The sequence below is a fragment of the Balaenoptera physalus genome, assembly GCF_965194825.1.
Source record: "Balaenoptera physalus genome assembly, chromosome: 21".
NCBI lineage: Eukaryota > Metazoa > Chordata > Mammalia > Artiodactyla > Balaenopteridae > Balaenoptera > Balaenoptera physalus.
In genome coordinates this window covers 8,060,605-8,073,004 of record NC_138902.1, presented here as the reverse complement: position 1 = coordinate 8,073,004, position 12,400 = coordinate 8,060,605, and the positions used below count along the sequence as shown (strand labels likewise).

The 12,400-nt window shown below is 38.0% G+C and overlaps 1 protein-coding gene across 14 annotated transcripts in view; it reads right to left on the bottom strand.

Annotated features, from left to right (window-relative positions):
- LOC309651481 (uncharacterized protein) overlaps positions 1-12,400 on the bottom strand; it is a 138,864-nt gene that overhangs the window by 29,403 nt on the left and 97,061 nt on the right. For 7 of the 14 annotated variants that reach the window (XR_014258155.1, XR_014258156.1, XR_014258157.1 and 4 more), the window contains exon 2: positions 11,700-11,789. The exons of the other annotated variants lie outside the window; for them this stretch is intronic. The gene's annotated coding sequence lies outside the window, so the exon portion shown is untranslated. The remainder of the gene's footprint in view (positions 1-11,699; positions 11,790-12,400) is intronic. 14 annotated transcript variants of the gene reach the window in all.

The window sequence follows — 12,400 nt, the reverse complement described above, 5'->3', positions numbered from 1 at the left end:
GTGAATGGGAACGTTATCCTTATACCAAAATACAAAGGTGGATAAATCTTCTCGTCTAGAAACAGTCTGTTTGCAAGGAAGACAAATATTAGATCCCATAGCTTTATAATTTTTACGTAAATGAGTAAAAAATTGAGAATTTACAGTGGTTTGGTAAGAAATAGCATGTTCTAAAGCAACAGCCTTAACACAACCCGAATTGGTACTCATAGGACTTAAACAAACAGGGGGAGTATTAAACCAATTAGAGTAATTAACAGAAGTATTAGTAATAGGCAAATTTCCTAGCACTCTTCCAAAAGTAGAATCATTACAGAAAATTGGAAGGTCAGCTTCAGACCATGTAACAGGTTGTAATAAAGGAGGATTGGGTACATAAGCCCAATAAGATTTAGCCTCTATAGGTGGGGCTGCCAATACAGCTATCATGGCTAAAAAAAAGGTAAGAGGAGAGCGAGGATGAGCACTCTCTTCCATAATCCTTCATGCTTGAAATACTAAACATTGCAATTGATACCAAGTAATTTGATTTCGATCTCCCCTCGCCTCCCTGACAAGTTGTCTCCTACTCCGTCGCCGCATTCTTTTCGTCCGCCGGGGGAACCGGTTGGGGTGTGCTGTGGTCGACTGCGAGAGCCTCAGGCGACGCATTCTTCGAGTCAGGATGTTTATTGGTGATGGCATGATAATGTCGAACCAAGCGCTCCGGGAGCCACCTAGGAGAGTCTGCTTCCCTAGGGAAAACACAAACATGGCCTCGGCCCCATACTAAAACAGGGTCTGGTCCATGCCAAAGGTTAGTCATGGGATCTTTCCATTTAACAAGCGCTTTTTCAGGAGGGGTTCCAGAAAGACCTGTAAACAATCGTTCATAAGGTGTGTGACTAAATGCATCTAAAGTTAAAAAATTTAAAATAAATAAAGCATGATTAAGCATAATCTGAGGAGATCTATCATATTCCCCCTTTTTTATTTTTTGTAATGTAATTTTTAATTGTTGGTTGGCACGTTCTACAATACCTTGACCCTGAGGATTGTAGGGAATGCCTGTTTTATGTGAAATATGGAAAGTTGCACAAAAATTGGCAAAAGCTTTACTCGTATATCCTGGAGCATTATCTGTTTTTAAAGCTTTAGGAATTCCCATAGATGCAAAACAATGAAATAAATGAGTAATTACGTATTTAGTAGATTCCCCAGCCAAAGGCGTAGCACATATAAAATTAGAGTAAGTATCAACAGTTACATGAACAAATTGTAATTTACCAAAAGAGGGAATATGAGTAACATCCATTTGCCAAAGATGATGAGGGAGTAAACCCCGAGGATTGACTCCAAATTGTGGAACAGGAAGGTGGGGTAAACATTTAGAGCAGGGCTCAACAATGTATCGGGCTGTTTCTCTAGAAATAGAGAATTGTTTTTGAAGCATAGCAGCAGATTGATGATGTAAATTATGTGACTGAGTAGCAAGATCCTGAGGTTGAGATAAACTTAAGCCTATAATCTTTGTATTTTCGTCAGCCAATTGATTTCCCAAAGACAATGGGCCAGGGAGACCTGAATGGGCTCGAATATGTAATATGGCTACAGGAAAGTCATGCTGACGAATAATCTTTTGTAGTTGAAAGAAAGTCTGAAACAACTGAGAATCAACAGTATTGCCAATTATAGCAGTTTCTATGTTACGCAAAATAGTAACCAAATAATGGCTATCCGTATAGAGATTAAAAGAACAATGTGAAAAGATTTGAAAAGCCAAGGAAATCGCATGTAATTCAACTCGTAGGGCAGAGGTATGATCTGTTTGTTCTTTATGAAGTAAGTCATCAGAAATAACAACAGCGATGCCACTGGCAGAACCATCAGTAAAAACATTTGGGGCATTGAGAATAGGAGTTGAACAGATAGTTTTAGGAAAAATAAATAGATGTTGAGTAGCAAAATGAAGGAGCTTATTAGAAGGATAATGATTATCAATAATTCCTGAATATCCAGCAAAAGCAAGAGCCCAAAAATCAGAGACAAATAATAGCCAAGAATATTGATAAGTAGTATAAGGTATAATAATAGAATTTGGTTCATATCCTACCAACTGAATATTTCTTCTACGACCCAATTGAACAAGGGTTGCTATTAACTCATAATAAGGTGTAATGACTTTATTAGGCGTATTTTTCATATGAATCCATTCAAGAATTCCTGTTTCTTGCCATAATAAGGCGGTAGGGGTATGTGACGTAGCACAGATTATTAATAGTATAGGTAAAGAAGGCTCAATTCTAGTTAGCTGAGCAGATTGTATTGCTTTGTTTACAAGCTTGAGTGCTTGTTGAGCTTCAGAAGTTAAAATACGAGGGGAAGAAGGATCAGGACTTCCCTTTAGGATATTAAAAAGAGGCTGTAACTGACCCGTAGTTAATTTTAAAGAAGGTCGCAGCCAATTAATATCTCCTAATAACTTTTGAAAATCATTTAAAGTTTTAAGAACGTCAGTCCGTATCTCTATCTTCTGAGGTGTAATATTATAATTTGTGATATACTTACCAAGATATGAGAAAGGTGGGCTCATCTGTACTTTGTCAGCAGCAATGACTAGTCCTGATCGTGACAAATGACTTTGAAGGGAATTATAAGCCTTAAGTAAAATATGTTTATCAGAATAAGCAAGTAATAAGTCATCCATATAATGAATAAAATATATCTGAGGGAACTGTTTACGAACAGGGGCAATAACTTGAGCTACAAACTGCGGACATAAAGTAGGACTATTAGCCATACCCTGAGGCAGCATTTTCCATTGATAACGTTGCATAGGTTCTATAAAATTTAAAGAGGGTAAGCTAAAAGCAAATCGCAACTTATCAGCCGGAAATAGAGAAATAGTAAAAAAGCAATCCTTAAGATCAATAATAATAATCATATAATTTTTAGGTATGGCTGCAGGAGAAGGCAAACCTGGTTGCAGAGCTCCCATAATTACCATAGTTTGATTAACAGCACGTAAATCTTGCAATAAACGATATTTTCCCGATTTTTTCTTTATAACAAATATAGGAGTATTCCAAGGGCTATTAGACTTTTCTAGTCTGCCCAAAGCAAGCTGTTCATTAATTATATTATGGGCCGCCATTAATTTCTCCTTAGAAAGGGGCCATTGGTCCACCCAGACAGGATTATCAGAAATCCAAGTTATAGGGTCAGCATGTGGTGGAGGAGAATCCAAGGCCCCTAGAAAAAACCCAAGCCTGTTTTATCCCGTTTATTATCAGTCTGTAAGGGTAATTTATTTCCCTGTTGATTTTTTCCCAAACCATTCCTAGGATCATACCCTTGATTTAACAATATATTAGTTACAGTAGGGTTGGGACTAAGCAATAGGATTCCCATTTGTTGTAATATATCTCTTCCCCAAAGGTTAACTGGCAATCCGGGCAATACGTAGGGTTTGAATATTCCTTGATTACCTTCAGCATCCTGCCAATGTAGGTATTGCGAACTTTGTTGTGGAGAATTAGATTGGCCAATACCTTGCAACTGTGTAATGGTTTGGTGCACGGGACAATTTTTTGGCCAATGTATAAACGAAATAACAGAAACATCAGCACCAGTATCTAATAACCCAGAAAAAGGCCTTCCATTTATTTTTAATACCAATTGTGGTCTTTCCCTACCAATTTGTTGAATCCAGTAAACTGCATCAGAGGAACCGAAAGCCCCAGTTCCTCTTTTGTTATGTTGTAAAATTTTTCCTTCTGGTATGTATGGAATTAATAGAAGCTGAGCTATTCGCATACCAGGCATGATAAGAAAAGATCCTTTTGATGTTTGAACCATAACCTTTAATTCCCCTTCATAATCAGCATCAATCACCCCGGGAATAATAGTTAAGCCTTTCATAGACATACTACTTCTTCCAAGGATTATACCAACCGTTCCCTGGGGTAAAGGCCCAAAAGTTCCCGTAGGAAGGGCTTGGGGTCCCATATCCGAGGTTAATAAGAATTGGGTGGAGGCACAGAGGTCCAGTCCTGCACTATTTGGCGTGGCCCTTTGAAGGGAGGAGATTCCATTCCCTGAGGAACAAAGGTCTGAGCTGGAGGCGGTGGAGCAGGGTGTGGGGGGATTATTGACATTGCTCCAATTGTTTGATGGGGCCGGAGCAGGCCCCTCCGGGACAAGGGAGTTCCATCTTTATGAGTCACTGATCGACATTCTTTAGCCCAATGCCGTCCTCTTTGGCATCGGGGACAAATTGTGGGAGGAGGAGATTTACCTTGAGGCACAGAATTTACGACAGGCATATTAGGAGTATCAACAGTACAATTTTTTGCAAAATGACCTGGCTTCCCACATTTAAAACAGTTTTTACTTTTAGCATTTGGCCCAAATCCTGCCTTAGTTAGGGCTGCAGCTATAGCTGCTCCCTGTAAGTAAGATGATCCAATATCAGAACAAACTCGAATATAATCCTCTAAATTTCCTTTCCTTTTCCATGGACGTATAGCTGCTTGACAAATATTATTAGCATTTTCGAAAGCCAATTGTTTGACGATAATTGCTCCAGAAGGACCATCAGAAATAATTCTATTAACAGCCTGTAATAATCTAGCCACAAAATCAGCATAAGGTTCATTTGCCCCTTGCCTTATTTTAGCAAGGTCTTCAGTCCTAGTGGAGGCAGGTAAATGTTTCCATGCATGTAGAGCTATATGATTGATCTGAGCATAAGCCACAAAAGGGAAAGCTAATTGATCCTGTAATAACTGATGTTGTCCTTCCCCAATCAACATCTCATAATTTACTAGCACATTATGTGCAGTATTTCTTTCAGCTTGTTCAGCAGCCTTTTCATAATATTCTGATTTCCAAAGTAAATAGTCGCCACCAGTGAGACAAGCACGAGCAATAGATTTCCAGTCTGCTGGAGGCAATGCTTCTGTTGCAATAGTATCCAACATAGTAATAGTGAAAGGGGCTATAGGCCCATATTGTGCACAGGCTGCTTTTAAATCTTTCAAAACCTTAAAGGAGAGAGGCTGATATTCCCGATTATTTTGTTGTGGATTTTGAGGATTGGGTCGTTCCACCACCGGGCAGCAGAATAAAGGATCCTCCCCTCTATTAAGAGCTCCCCGTACTGCTTGTTGTAAAGGACTAAGCTTAGGAGGGATAGGGACAGAGACATGCAATTGCTGTAACCGCGGAAGAATATTTTCATCAGGATATTTTTCAGCCTCATATTTGGTTTCTTCACCCGCTAAATCAAAAGAAAAGTCATCATCATCAAGTGAATTAACACTCTTTGTCCTCGGTGGCAACGGAGGAGCAGTAGCTACTGCAGCAATATGTTCTACAGATTTAGCTGTTGATTTTGGAACTGAATCATAAATTGGATTAAAACAATCTCTTATTAAATTCCACAAGCTAAAAATGGAAACTGAAACAGAAGATGGTCCATGAGCTTCATGATATTTAGATAATTCATCTCCTACACGAGTCCAAATTGTTAAGTCCACTGATCCTCCTTCAGGGAACCAAGGACAAGCATCATATACTAATTGCAAAAATTCCAGAAGTTGTGAGGTAGTTAGTTACCTTACTTCCATGGGCTTTTAACATTGAAAGCAAAACCTGAGCAAATAAATCACGCTCCTTAGAGCCCTTTTGTCCCATATTATTTTACTTCTGACTCTTTCTCGAGTTACCGTCCTAAAAACGAAATTATTTCTTGTGGCCACACTATCTCACTCGAGAGTTCTACTTACCTGAAATCTTCCGAAATGCCTCACGCACTCAGGTCCCTGTGCGGGCGCCACTTGCCGCAGACCGGCTGCAGAACGCTAGAAGTTCCTGGCGGTGAGGGGTAAGGAACTGAAAAGCACCAGTATGGGGTCAGAAGGGCCAAGACAACTGATGGTTGCAAGGCAAGTTTATTCAAAGAGCATGAATGTATATATAGGTTTAGTACGGAAGGAATACTAAACAACAAATCAGTAAACCTTGTATTTCCACATAATTCTGTCGCCCCTATCTATGCGCCACTATCTATGCGCCACTATCTATGCGCCACCATCTATGCGTCAGCATGCCTTATGGGCCATTCTTTGGAGATACAGACTTCCCCCTCAGGGCAGCACGTCCTTCTTCTGGGGAACAACCAGGGGCTCTTAGATTCAGAGCAGGCACCTGGAACTAAACTGGCCGCAAGCCATTTTCCTTTTTTACGCTCAATACCGCAGCGTCAGGAGTGCGTACCAAGAAAGAGACAAGCAGTTCTCCGGAAAGCAGAAAGCTGAATAAGCTTACAGCTTGGGGGCCACCACATTAGCCACAGCAATCAGAGAAGAAAAAGAAATAAAATGAATCCAAATCGGAAAAGAAGAAGTAAAGCTGTCATTGTTTGCAGATGACAGGATACTATACATAGAGAATCCTAAAGATGCTACCAGAAAACTACTAGAGCTAATCAATGAATTTGGTAAAGTAGCAGGATACAAAATTAATGCACAGAAATCTCTTGCATTTCTATATACTAATGATGAAAAATCTGAAAGTGAAATTAAGAAAACACTCCCGTTTACCATTGCAACAAATAGAATAAAATATCTAGGAATAAAGCTACCTAAGGAGACAAAAGACCTGTATGCAGAAAATTACAGGACACTGATGAAAGAAATTAAAGATGATACAAATAGATGGAGAGATATACCATGTTCTTGGATTGGAAGAATCAACATTGTGAAAATGACTCTACTACCCAAAGCAATCTACAGATTCAATGCAATCCCTATCAAACTACCACTGGCATTTTTCACGGAACTAGAACAAAAAATTTCCCAATTTGTATGGAAACACAAAAGACCCCGAATAGCCAAAGCAATCTTGAGAACGAAAAATGGAGCTGGAGGAATCAGGCTCCCTGACTTCAGACTATACTACAAAGCTACAGTAATCAAGACAGTATGGTACTGGCACAAAAACAGAAATATAGATCAATGGAACAGGATAGAAAGCCCAGAGATAAACCCACGCACATATGGTTACCTTCCCTTTGATAAAGGAGGCAACCATATACAGTGGAGAAAAGACAGCCTCTTCAATAAGTGGTGCTGGGAAAATTGGACAGGTACATGTAAAAGTATGAAATTAGAACACTCCCTGACACCATACACAAAAATAAACTCAAAATGGATTAAAGAGCTAAGTGTAAGGCCAGACACTATGAAACTCTTAGAGGAAAACATAGGCAGAACACTCTATGACATAAATCACAGCAAGATCCTTTTTGACCCAGCTCCTAGGGAAATGGAAATAAAAACACAGATAAACAAATGGGACCTAATGAAACTTAAAAGCTTTTGCACAGCAAAGGAAACCATAAACAAGACCAAAAGACAACCCTCAGAATGGGAGAAAATATTTGCAAATGAAGCAACTGACAAAGGATTAATCTCCAAGATTTACAAGCAGCTCATGCAGCTCAATAACAAAAAACCATACAACCCAATCTAAAAATGGGCAGAAGACCTAAATAGACAGTTCTCCAAAGAAGATATACAGATTGCCAATAGACACATGAAAGAAAGCTCAACATCATTAATTATTAGAGAAATGCAAATCAGAACTACAATGAGATATCATCTCACTCCGGTCAGAATGGCCATCATCAAAAAATCTACAAACAATAAATGCTGGAGAGGGTTTGGAGAAAAGGGAACACTCTTGCACTGTTGGTGGGAACGTAAATTGATACAGCCACTATGGAGAACAGTATGGAGGTTCCTTAAAACACTAAAAATAGAACTACCATACAACCCAGCAATCCCACTACTGGGCATATACCCTGAGAAAACCAGAATTCAAAATGAGTCATGTACCAAAATGTTCATTGCAGCTCTATTTACAATAGCCAGGACATGGAAGCAACCTAAGTGTCCATCATCAGATGAATGGATAAAGAAGATGTGGCACATATATACAATGGAATATTACTCAGCCATAAAAAGAAATGAAATGGAGGTATTTGTAGTGAGGTGGATGGAGTTAGAGTCTGTCATACAGAGTGAAGTAAGTCAGAAAGAGAAAAACAAATACAGTATGCTAACACATATATATGGAATCTAAGGAAAAAAGAAAAAAGGTCATGAAGAACCTAGTGGCAAGACAGGAATAAAGACACAGACCTACTAGAGAATGGACTTGAGGATATGGGGAGGGGGAGAGGTGAGATGTGACAGGGTGAGAGAGTGGCCTGGACATATATACACTACCAAATGTAAAATAGATAGCTAGTGGGAAGCAACCACATAGCACAGGGAGATCAGCTCGGTGCTTTGTGACCACCTAGAGGGGTGGGATAGGGAGGGTGGGAGGGAGGGAGATGCAAGAGGGAAGAGATATGGGAACATATGTATATGTATAACTGATTCACTTTGTTATAAAGCAGAAACTAACACACCTTTGTAAAGCAATTATACTTCAATAAAGATGTTTTTTAAAAAAAATGTTGACCCTGATTTATCTAAGTAGTGGCAGTTCATTTAAATTTTATGTTTTTCTTTGTAGTTTTTCCCCTCTTTTCAAACATCTTGGAATAAGAAGTTTCACAGTGAAAAAAAAAGTTGTTGCTAAAAATCAGGTTAACTAAAATGCCTATTGTGCTACTGTGAGTCATTTAAATTCATCAGTACTCTTAGAAAACTTTTAATAACAAGAGATATGTGTTCCAGGAGGACAGTTACCATTAGAATATTTATCTCATTTGGAGAAGATCATCCAATAGAAATCCCCTCAACCTTACTGAAATAAATGCACTAGAAAAGTTTAGTCACTAAAAGACATGCCTTGAAAACATTAAAGCATTTACAACTTAAACTGCTGCAGTTGAATATAATTCCAAAGATACTCAAATTTTAGAAATGTAAGGCTAGCATGCTATCACCTGACCCGAGTAAAAACAATGGTTTCCTCCTTGGCTCTTGCATCAGATGTCAATTCCCACCCTTGCCCCACTTCCACCTGCTCTATTTTTTAATCACACTGGTGGATCTCAAAATTATTTCCGTATGAAAATAAAAGGTATAGAAAATTATCGTTGGTTTTTGATACGATAATTTAATAGGGCTATATGGATTAGGCTGAAGATGATCTTAAAATAAAGAAAAAATATTGCTAGGTAAATTAAAGGAGAAAACTAGGAGATACGATTAAATTACTGAGGGATTATTTTAAAGTCTTTAAGACACTGTAGGAAAACAGATGAAGTTTTCCAATTAATTATATCTATTCATTAGCACAGGTTCGGCATTACTTCAAATTTCTGTTGGGAAAGCAGCTCCAGTTGCTAAATACAATACAAAAAAACATTTAAAAAACATCTTAGTCACACTGACCTCTTCTTGATTAGTCCTAATATATCAGATTTTAATATGTGCAAAGTCTTCCCAATAAAATGGGTAAGTTGTGATGTATTAAAAGGAATACAATGCATCTTTTTCTAAAACAAGAAAACTAATTATACATATGTGTATATATACACACCCACATATATATATTAAATTATGCACACACATACACCATACACACAAGCAGAGAACCCCAAATTAGATAGAACTGGCCAATAAAGTAGATTATATCTCCCTGGAAGTCACAGAAATGCAAAATAAGACAATGCTATTAATTAAGTAGAAAACTGGAACACAAAATTACATATAAAATTATATAATTATATGTTAAGTTTTGTGTGCATTTGTGTGTGTCAAAAACCAAATGAAACATACTAACATATTAACTGGTTGGGGTTATGGATGTTTAGAGATTAATGTTTTTTCATTTGAAAATTTCCTCATAGAAAATGGTCGTGTATTATTGATTGTGTATTATTTTTATAAGAAGAATTTACTTCGAATTTCTAAAAAGGTATAACAGATATATGCTTGCATAAACTGTCAACAGAGTCTATTCTAATTCTGAAACAAGTTGAAAAAATATTTTCTCAAGACATTCGGCAAGTATCACCTAAAATTAAATAGACAAGTAAATAGACAAGTCATCTAACTTTGTGTTCAGCTTGGCTTTCTTCATCTTCTGTAATAACCACAGTTTTGGAACAAATTCCTATCAAAGGTTCAGACCTAAACAAAAACTACTGAGTAAAAACACATCTGTTTTGGCTTTTTCTCTGAATAGTTCCCAGTATTTGTTAAAATTGAGATCTTTATATCAAACTACACGCACAAATAAACCCTACCAGGACCAAGTGTTACAAAATACAGCATGAGGCAAAGCAAATATATTTCACGACAATAAACTAGGTACCTTCAGGAACAACTTCATTTCTTTTAAGCCATCGTGATAAAACTGCCAATAAAATCATGTCCAGCTTTTTATTCTACAATGTTTTGAATTTCCCTAAAAACATCAAAATATTTCCTATTTCCTCAGTTAATAACCATTTCTATATTCTGACATGGCACTTTATGTGGGCAGTAGAGAAATATTAAAGCAAGCAGAAGAGTGATTAAAAGCAGTGACTAATGTCGGAGAGAGCTGGGTCTGAATCTTCAGTCCTGACTCCTAATTTTATGGTCATTAGAAATTCCTTAACTCCCCCTGGACATTACCTTTCTCACACATAAAATGACAGTAGTAACATTACACCATAGAATTGGAAGGTTAAGTCAGACCACGTATATATAACTCTTAAATTACTATATCAATTATATTAAGCAAGCAAAACTATGCTAACTAAAAGAAAACAGCCAATGGTATTGATTCCCAAGGAAATGGAGGGAAGTAATGAAGGAATCCTTCAGCCTTTGAATAATAGTCAAGTTTTTCTGTTTGTTTAACCTATTTCCATCTGAATAAGTCAAAGGCGAAAAAGAAATCAATCATGAAGTCCAGTCTGGAGATAATTCAAGAAATCAAGAGATTATATTACAACTAAGTCATGCAACTCAGGTGGAATCAGTAAATTGATTTTAAAACAAACTGGGTCTGGGTAATAAGTAGGAAAACAATACTGTTGCATAGGTCTCTTGGGTCTTTGCTGAGATCCACAAATTCTCACAACTTGCGGTGACTAAACAACTGCCTATCACTTCCCTAAGGAATGGGAAATAAAAGCAATAGGAATAATTAAACTTGGTCCATGACCAAAGGTAGAGTAACAATCTCTAGAAAAGAAGCTTACTGGTCAATACTCTTCAACCTCAAATTTGATTTCTCACTGAAATACCAAGAAAAGTGTCTGAGTTTGGCAATCCCAAGAAACTGACATTTTCATGTCAATTATGATACAGTTTGGACCTTACCAAGTTTCTAAATGTACATGTTGTAAAAAAAAAAAAAAAAAAAAGGCATACCACAGAAATAGATGTGGGTAGTGGCAAATCGCTATGTTAGAACACTGAGCCTGATTCAATTTCAGCCAGATACTTTATATTCTGCTCAAATTCAGTCTGTCTCAGATATATACTGAGAATAACATTAAATTAACACCAGGTTGGGGGTGAAGGGTTTAGCCTTACTGACCCATACAATAACTAGTCTTGAGAACACTAGGAACACTGTTGATTCTGTACCCCTTATACTCACTGAAAGAAACCAACATTTCCAGGGAAGTCAAGACCAATTTGTCTTGCCCGATGCTTAGAACAAGGAATTACAAAAGGACAGTTTAGAATATACTCCACCTTCCTGGGTCATGTGTTGCTGTCATCAAAGGAAAAATTCTTTTTTTCCTCTTTTGGAGGAGAGGGGGTGAACAGGTGGTGGTTGTTTACCTGAATACAGAATAGACTAGTATGACTAAAATAGAATGAAAACATGGTTGAGAAAATACATAAATAGAAAAGTCTGAGCTGGAAGTTTCCGGTCAGCTTGTACTTTGGTCCTAATGTATATGACAGTGTCCCAAAATGCTTAGTCTACATTCATCAGGATTATGTGCATGTTGCATCTAGAGCACTTAGAGCAAAATTTTTCTTCAAAGAATTTTACCTTTAGGTTGAAAAGAAATATGTTCCTTGTAACATGGTATAGAAAAATATTCTACAAATGGGACTTCCCTGGTGGTGCAGTGGTTAAGAATCCACCTGCCAATGCAGGGGACACGGGTTCAAGCCCTGGTCCAGGAAGATCCCACATGCTGCGGAGCAACTAAGGTTGTGCACCACAACTACTGAGCCTGCGTTCTAAAGCCCACGAGCCACAACTACTGAGCCCAGGTGCCACAACTACTGAAGCCCATGCGCCTAGAGCCCGTGCTCCACAACAAGAGAAGCCACCGCAGTGAGAAGTCCGCGCATCACAAGGAAGAGTAGCCCCCGCTCGCCACAACTAGAGAAAGCCCGCGCACAGCAACAAAGACCCAACGCAGCCAAAAATAAATACA